The sequence below is a fragment of the Helianthus annuus genome, chromosome 13 (assembly GCF_002127325.2).
Source record: "Helianthus annuus cultivar XRQ/B chromosome 13, HanXRQr2.0-SUNRISE, whole genome shotgun sequence".
NCBI lineage: Eukaryota > Viridiplantae > Streptophyta > Magnoliopsida > Asterales > Asteraceae > Helianthus > Helianthus annuus.
The window spans coordinates 39,553,663-39,563,491 of NC_035445.2; positions in this window are offsets into that span (position 1 = coordinate 39,553,663).

The following is a 9,829-nucleotide window of genomic DNA, read 5'->3' on the forward strand; positions in this document are numbered from 1 at the left end:
TGGAATGAAATCCAGCTGATAATCTATTTGTTCTATGTGTATGCTACAAATTAGTTGCCCATCTATTAACAATTATACAAGCACATAAATCACATAACAACATTCACATCCTTTTAACTTTTACTACCCTATAACTACACTAAAAAATACTATATTTTCTCTTCATTAAATAAATTTGGATGACCCTTTGAGCATGAAACACTGCTAACTACAATGTCAACCCTATGCTTTTCTTTTATCTAAATTTATTTATTCTATGTGTTTTTTTAACGGCAAATTTGGATCACTGACGAATCACTAGAGTATTATCGTGTCACCAGCGGAACCACACGATCATATCCATCTCCACTAGGCATATTGCCTACACACCAATTCAGGAGGAAACCCAATAAATATGAAAAAAACCTCTTGTGAGAATCGAACCCAGGACCTATTGGTCCAAAGTCTTATCTCACTCTCAAAATATCACTAGGCTATAAAGCTATGGGTATTTATTCTATATATTTATTATTCGAAAGGCATTAATATATAAGATTAAATAATATAATCTGTTACAATTGAGTAAACAAAAAAAAGTGTGGATACCACGTGTAATTTTTACGCTTGCAATGGATGCATAAACCAAAAGCTTGTGTGTGGCACGAGCTCCACACGAATACATCCACCGGGAGGTTTGCTAATTTTTTAATAGTGGATTAGAATAACATATTAAATTAACTAGCATATTAATTAAACTAATTACCTTATAACACTTTTCCTATGTATATATTAAGTGGGTTGACAATAGATATCTGGATAAGACACGATTAGACGTGTTTACTTAAGAAGTACACAACATTATTTTTTACTTTTTTGAAATAAATAAAATTATAAGTTTAGGATCCATCATTTTTTCTTCTTGGTACATAAAACATAAAACTGTGTTATGGACATGAGATATAAAGTAGTTGAACGAGTTGTATTCATATTTCATACTTGTGTTATACGCGTCGTCGGAGACCTGTTAAACCCGATAAGACACGATTTGTCAGCCTTAATATTAAGAAATGCAGGAGCGGAACTAATGGGATTGGGGTTATTGCAATTTAGTTTAGAAATTTTGTTTGGTAAAGTAGTTAGAAACAAATATAAAGAAAATCTACGATAACCTCTCAGATTTTGTCATTCTGCTATCAAGGATGTATGTTCCATTGTATTACTTTTTATGTTATTAAACCAGTTTTAAAAGAGTATAGTTAAGAGTTTCCATTATATAGGAACCGGGCTAAACGCAATCAAAGCAAATTTAATCTTTTTTTTTTTTTTCATTTTTTATCGTCTAGAACCATGAAAAATAACTAATTTCTGGATAGTGGTCTAGCATATTTCATGTTACATATATGCATAACCAAATATTATAATATTATAAAAGAATATTATAATTAAAGAACATAGATTATAATATATCTAAAACTTCTTTTCTTCCTAGCCAATGTAAACAAGAATACACGAAAAAGACATGCACATAGATTCTTGCTCCAAAATTCCAAACATATAATTAATAAATATTTTTATGTTATTTGTGACTTTTATAACCCATAATACAGATAGTGACCACAGATTAATTAATAAGCATATTTGTTTCAACCAACCCAAATTATGCATACATTATTGGTCAATGTATATAATATGCTATAGTATATTGCTATAATGGTTATTTAATTTTCCTTTATATTTGGGGATCCATTGTTAATTAATTTGAAGATGCCGTCAAACATTTAGTTCCACGCAAGGTCGGCTAAATTTTATGGTAGTCCAAAACGAATTCAAAAAGTAGGGTTCTTTTGCGAAAAATAAAAAAGATTATTGGATTTAACTTGATCATCAACTACAAGAAAACTCATCAGATTTACACTTTGTTTACCATAATAAGAGGAGTGGTTGATACAAAGGATTTGTGTGATTTAGTGTTGACTTGTTACTAAATATTTGAAATGGATATGTATAATAATCTAGTCAAATATACTCCTTAAATAATAAGATTTATGTTATTTTCTGCATTCAGTTTTATGTATATCCAAACACCCATTCAACAATTTCTATGAAAAAAATATCACCAGGAACATCTTAGAAGTTAAAACACAAAAAAAGTTATAAATATGAAGAGTTAATTGTCACGATCCGGCTAAATACAAAACTTTTTTTGCGAGTTCCGAAAGGTTCTGAAACACTAAAATTGCGTCTAGAGCTTCCCGGAAGTTTCCGGAACATCCTACAAGTTGCTGGAACGATTTGGCACCATCGGAAGCTTCTAGATCAGCCTTCAAAGATCTAGAAAGGTCTGATATTTCCGTAACAATAATCCTCTAGAAAGACCATGAAATCACTTAGAAAGCATGGATATTTTGAGAGAAACATTCTAGAATGCAGCTCATAAAAATCCAAGATATTTTGTATAGAATTCTCTAGAACTAGTAGTTAGCTAGTATAAATAGGTGAAAGAGGTCTCATTTGGAGATAACCCAAAACTTTAGCAAGTTTGTATACTTGTACTCATAACTCACTCTTGTACACCTTGTTGTAATCAATACTAAGTTGTTTCTTTGTAAACAACACTTGCAATCATCACTTGATTCCCACAAAACCTTATCATCGTTGGGCACAAAAGATTAACTTAGATCAAGTCTAAGTCGCTACACGTGAGTCAGAAAGTAACTCCGTGACAAGTGGTATCAGAGCGGGACAATTCAGTCGGGATAGCAACCGAAACAAAAGGCGATAAAAGACGCACCACTAAGAAAGAACGAGTGGCAACATATGACAAGCACATTGGTGACACCGAGGTGGCGGTCACTGAATTGGTTGCGAAACTCAACCTTGCATTCCAACGAGTACAAGCGTTGGAAACTAATTTCGAAACTTTCAAAAACGACGTCAAGTCTCTCATGGGAGTTTGGCGTCACGAGCTTACGACATTGTTCAAGGAGGAAATGTCGAAGCTACGAAACAAGGTGGAGAATAGTATTCGTGATTGTCATCGAAGCTTCTTGGACCTGGAAACTAAAGTAAAGGAAAATAAGCAAGTAGTTGTGCATTCAGCCAACACCGATCTCTTCACCCCTAGGGTGGAGATCCCAAAACCATCTCCATTCCTTGGCGAAAGAGAAGCACGAGCGGTTGACGACTTCGTATGGGAGATGGAACAATATTTGGGTGGAGTGCAAATCAAGGACGATGCCACCAAAATCAAAACGACCAGCATGTACCTAAAAGACACGGTAGGACTATGGTGGAGACGTCGATACACGGACATCACTAAAGGTACGTGCACTATTAACTCTTGGGCTGAATTTGTCCAAGAACTAAAGAAACAATTTTACCCGGTCAATGCTGAGCACGAAGCTAGGAGCAAACTGAGAAAGCTCAAGCATACCGTGTCACACCCCAACCGATGGCGGAAACATCGGGGTGCGGCACTAAGCGTTAAGATTGCTCATGAGTTTCCATAACACTAGATATTTGAATATAGTTTAATTAGATTCCACGATAACATTGTCTAAAAACATCAACCGCATAACAAAATATCAAAACAATAATCAAACATCATTTCAAGTTTCTAGATTAAGCTAGGCGAGTTTCTAAGCATCAATCCTAGCTTGTTTTCCTTGACTCCAGCATTCTAGCAACCTGCAACATGTGTTAAAATAAAGTCAATACAATAATGTACTGGCGAGTATACAAGTTTGAGTATATAGAATAATAGTTTAAAAGACTCATATCCATCATGTAAACGATAAAATAGTTTCAGCCATGCTAGTGTTCGCAGTCCAAGTGATAGCCCAAGTGTCCCAATGCATTTACCACTTTCCCAAGAATCAAGGAAAGCAAATAGAATCCTCCTAACAATACCTCCGAGAAAAATGGGGAGGTGCATTCTCCTATAGTGCTACTATTGTTAAGGCGGAACTACACACAAGGATTAAACGTTCACACAGCATAAAGAATCAAGAATCAAGAATCCAAAAGTATCAAGTTTCACATTTACAGAGGATAGAGTTAGATTCAAATAGTTTCAAGTTTCATAGAATACATGTTGTATCCCAAAAGTTTAAAACGAAAAGGGATCGAGTATACTCACAGCGGGTGCTAAGTATCAACACCTATTACTTGGATTAAAGGGAGCTCCGAGATTAGCCTGATTATAGATAACAGATAAGCGTCGGTAGAATAACGAGAATCGTGCAAAGTGTCGGATCAGTCTCCTGATCAGATGGCCATCCGGACGGATAGTCATCCGGTCGGATGACTAGTGAGATGGGACGGATCACCATTCGATCGGATGGTCATCCGAATGGATGGCCATTCAATAGAATGGTCATTCGATCAGTGAGATAAGTTTCCAAAATGTTTAACTTTTGAAGTTTTCATTGTAGCATAAATACAAGTCTTTCGATCGGATGACCGTTAGGTTGAATGACTATTCGAGTGTAAGTTTCAAAGTTCAAAGGTTCTGATTCAAAATAGTTCAAGTGTTGAAGCTCATTGAGATAACCCACCTGGTCGGATGGTCATTCAATCGGACGACAGTCCGATCGGATGGTCGTTCATCCTTTGGTGTCCTTGTTTGTTTGAAAAGTTTGCAAAATCTCTAAGTTTGCGTTTAACGAAAACGGCATGGTAACATATCGAGACAATGGAAAACTCATCAAGGCTCAGCCTGTCTGATCGGATCGGAATCACCCCGCCCGATTTGGTATCTGTTCTTGACGGTGTTCATGTCTGAATCCGTAATCCGGCCATCTTCCCCGGTGAGAATCCATTCCTAAGCCGACTCCAGACTAATCATCAAGTTTGCAGCCCATTTGGGTCCGGATTCCACCGTTATAAGTAAAAAGTTGAAGAAAGATGAAAAAAAGCATGAGTTTAGCTGAAAATGCATAGATTTAGTAAAGATTTAAGGTAAAACACATAGAAATCCCTTAGATCTGAGCTAATATTTGACAGAAATAACATCACACAGTTGGTTGTACAAACTGCCATGATGACGTCACCTTCAAGAGCTTGAATCCTAGTGATTTCATGGTGAAAAGTGTGGTTTTGGTGTAGAATCATGTGAAGAATAGTGTAATGATCAGGTTGTACAAGAATCTAAGAGAAAACTTACAAGAATCGGCCTAGAATTGAAGAAAAGTGTTCAAGAATGAGAGTGTGTGCGTCTGGATCAGAGGGCTTTGTCACATCAGTGAAGAATGATGTGACAAGTCCTATTTATAGTGTCAGAGGAGAAGTAAGGCGGTGCAGAAGACGGATCGGATGGCTGTTCGGTCGAATGGCCCTCCGATTGGATGGTCATCCGATCGGATGTCCATTCGGACAGTCCAATCCGTTTTGCAACTTTTCGTTTTTGCGAGTTAGATTAAGCGTTGCGCTGCGTATCATTGTGTAATATCATCACATAACAAGATAAAAGTTTCCAAGTTTCCAAGTTTACATAAGTGTCAAGTCTCTAGTCTCTCATTTAACCAAGTCTCATGTTTCACGAGTCTCAAGAGTCAAGCACCAAGAATCAAGTATCATGAATCAAGTATCAAGAGTCAAGTATCAAGAATCTAGTTTCAAGAGTCAAGTATCAAGAATCTTGTTTTAAGAATCAAGCATCTAGAATTAAGTATCAAGTCTCATAGTATTAAGTATCAAGAATCAAATTTCTAGAGTTAAGTATCAAGAATCTAGTATTAAGAGTCAAGTCTCATAGTTTTAAGATTCACAAAGTTTCAAGTATCAATCCAATTTTCAAGATTCGAGTATTAAAGTATCAAGATTCATAAAGTATCAAAAGAGTCAATTCTCACATAGTATAGGGCCAATATTGAAAAAAGCCAAAAGTTTAGGGATGCAGGGAGTTACATACCGGAACTCTCAAGGACTATGTCAAAGAATTCACAACACTTGTCCTTGAAATCCCCGATCTGTCGGAAAAGGATTCCCTTTTCTACTTCCTCGAGGGGTTAAAATATTGGGCTAGAACAGAATTGGATCGTTGCAATGTTCAAGATTTAGCTACTACCATCGCTGTAGATGAAGGCTTGATTGATCTTAAAGAAAACGTCCTAATAAACCCGTAGTCGAACAACCCATTGACGACATAGGTGGGGGATATTTCCGAAAGGTTCTGGAACACTAAAGATGCGTCTAGGGCTGCCCGGAAGTTTCCGGAACAACCTACAAGTTGCTGGAACGATTTGGCACCATCAGAAGGTTCTAGATCAGCCTTCAAAGAACTAGAAAGGGCAGATATTTCCGCAGCAATAATCCTCTAGAAAGACCATGAAATCACTTAGAAAGCATGGATATTTTGAAGGAACATTCTAGAATGCAGCTCATAAAAATCCAAGATATTTTTTATAGAATTCTCTAGAACTAGTAGTTAGCTAGTATAAATAGGTGAAAGAGGTCTCATTTGGAGATCACCCAACACTTTAGCAAGTTTGTATACTTGTACTCATAGCTCACTCTTGTACACCTTGTTGTAATCAATACTAAGTTGTTTCTTTGTATGCAACACTTGCAATCATAACTTGATTCCCACAAAACCTTATCATCGTTGGGCACAAAAGCTTAACATAGTCTAAGTCGCTACACGTGAGCCAGAAAGTTACTCCGTGACAAGAATGTCACGATCCGCCTAAATTCAAAATTTTTTTTGCGAGTTCCGGAAGGTTCTGGAACACTAAAGATGCGTCTAGGGCTGCCCAAAAGTTTCCGGAACAGCCTACAAGTTGCTTGAACATCTTGGCACCATCGGAAGACTCTAGATCGGCCAATAACACTCTAGAATCACCATGAAAACTCTTAGAAATGCTAGATATTTTGTAAGAACGATCTAGAAATTTGCTCTAAAATATCAAAGATATTTATGTATAGTTTATACTTAGAATATTCTAGATCATGAATGATCTAGAATACTTAGCCACTAGTATAAATATGTAGTGAAGGTCTCATTTGGAGATCACCCAACATCTTAGCAAGTTATCACACTTGTACTTGTAAACTCTCCTTTGTAACTATCTTGTAATCAATACTTGATTCCCACAAAACCTTATAATCGTTGGGCACAAAAGCTTAACTTAGATCAAGTCTAAGTCGCTACACGTGAGTTAGATATTTACTCCGTGACAAGTGGTATCAGAGCGGGACGATTCATTCGGGATGGCAATCGAAACAATTGGTGATGAAAGGCGCACAACTAAGAAAGAACGAGAGGCAACATATGACAAGCGCATTGGTGACACCAAGGCGGCGGTCACCGGATTGGGTGCGCAACTCGACCATGCATTCCAACAATTATAAACGTTGGAAACTAATTTCGTAACATACAAAGACGACGCCAAGTCTCTCATGAGCGTTTGGCGCCACGAGCTTACGACATTATTCAAGGAGGAAATGTCGAAGCTACGGAACGAGGTGGAAAATAGTATTCGTGATTGTCATCGAAGCTTCTTGGACCTGGAAGCAAAAGTAAAGGAAAATAAGCAAGTAGTTGTGCATTCAGCCAACACCGATCTCTTTACCCCAAGGGTGGAGATCCCAAAACCATCTCCATTCCTTGGCAAAAGAAAAGCACGAGCGGTTGACGACTTCGTATGGGAGATGGAACAATACTTGGGTGGAGTGCAAATCAAGGACGATGCCACCAAAATCAAGACGACCATCATGTACCTAAAAGACACGGCAACACTATGGTGGAGACGTCGATACACAGACATCACCAAAGGTACGTGCACTATTAGCACTTGGGCTGAATTTGTCCAAGAACTAAAGAAACAATTTTCTATATTCTATTTTTATATATTCTTTGACTTGATGTGTTGGTTTGTTGTTCGTTTTGGAGCTGAGGGTCTCTTCTGGAAGCAGCCTCTCTATCCCTAGGGATAGAGGCATGGTCTGTCTACATCCCACCCTCCCAAGACCCTATGAGTAGCTTTGCTGTTTGCGGGATTTACGGGGTACGGTTGTTGTTGTTGTTGTAATGCTGAGCACGAAGCTAGTAGCATATTGAGAAAGCTCAAGCATACCGAAACCCTCAAGGACTATGTCAAAGAATTCACGACACTTGTCTTTGAAATCCCCGATCTGTCAGAAAAGGATTCCCTTTTCTACTTCCTTGAAGGGTTACAATATTGGGCTAGAACAGAATTGGATCATCGCAATGTTCAAGATTTAGCTACTACCATCTCCGTAGCTGAAAGCTTGATCGATCTTAAGGAAAAACGCCCAACTAAACCCGTAGTCGAAGAACCGGATGAAAACATAGGTGGGGGAGCAAAACCAAGTTACACTCGAAGGATAGAAGGCCAAAACCCCCCCAAGATATAACAACAGCCAGCCCGCAAGAGGAGGATGCTTCATTTGCGAAGGGTCGCACGATGCACGCGATTGTCCAAAGAAATCTAAGTTTGCAGCCCTTATCAGAACTGAAGATGATGAAGCCGAGGGTTGCGGGGAGGCTCGTCTAGGGGCAATGCAACTCCAAGTCCTTAATGCTTTAAGGACACAACAAACGAAGCCGCTAAGAATAACCCATGACCGCTCGAGTAAAATCAAGGAACATTCCACAAATGTGGACCCAAAAGGTCTTCGATTCATAACACTCGAGATTAACGGGCAACACGCAAAAGCCTTAGTTGATACCGGAGCCAGTCACAATTTCATTACTAGGGACGAGGACAAAAGACTTGGTTTACGGATCAGCACACAAGAGGGACTAATGATGAAGGCTGTTGGCGGGGACCCTAAGACAATCGAAGGAGTATCCTATAATGCCAAAGCCAAGGTCGGGACATGGAACGGGAAGATCACTTTCTCGGTCGTTCCCATGGACGACTACAAGATCGTGCTCGGGATGGCATTCTTCCAGAGATCCAACGCCATTCCAGCACCCTTCCTCAACACCATGTACACCATCAAGACAAAAGAAGTTCACACGACACCCTTGGAGATGGATACAAGGTACCAGGGCAAAGCATTATCCGCCATGCGGATCGTGAGAACAAATCGTCGGTCACAGAAGTACCACGACGAGGGCGTCATGAATTTAGGTGGGGGAGAATGTCACGATCCGCCTAAATACAAAACTTTTTTTGTGAGTTCCGGAAGGTTCTGGAACACTAAAGATGCGTCTATGGCTGTCTGAAAGTTTCCGGAACAGCCAACAAGTTGCTGGAACATCTAGGCACCATCGGAAGACTCTAGATCAGCCAAGAAAATTCTAGAATCACCACGAAAACTCTTAGAAATGCTAGATATTTTGTAAGAATGATCTAGAAATTAGCTCTAAAATATCAAAGATATTTATGTATGGTTTATGCTTAGAATATTCTAGATCATGAATGATCTAAAATACTTAGCCACTAGTAAAAATATGCAGTGAAGGTCTCATTTGGAGATCACCCAACATCTTAGCAAGTTATCACACTTGTACTTGTAAACTCTCCTTTGTAAACATCTTGTAATCATTACAAAGTTGTTTCTTTGAAAGCAACACTTGCAATCAATACTTGTGTAGGATCGATATTAACGATCTAATGAGTCAATCAGAATCAAAATATCACTGTTTATGTGGCGGAATCACATAAACAGTTTGAATCAAAGAGAATGGAGTAGAAATAGACAGAATATCACTTTAAACACTGTTTCTCATTAATGGATCACAGGAAAATTTGGCAGCACTTCGGTATACAACTTGACGATCGGTACCAAATGAGAAACAGACACACATATTTATACTGTTCTGATTTCGCTTGAAATGACATGCTGTCATTTCGAGCGGAATCACAACTTCCTGATTTCG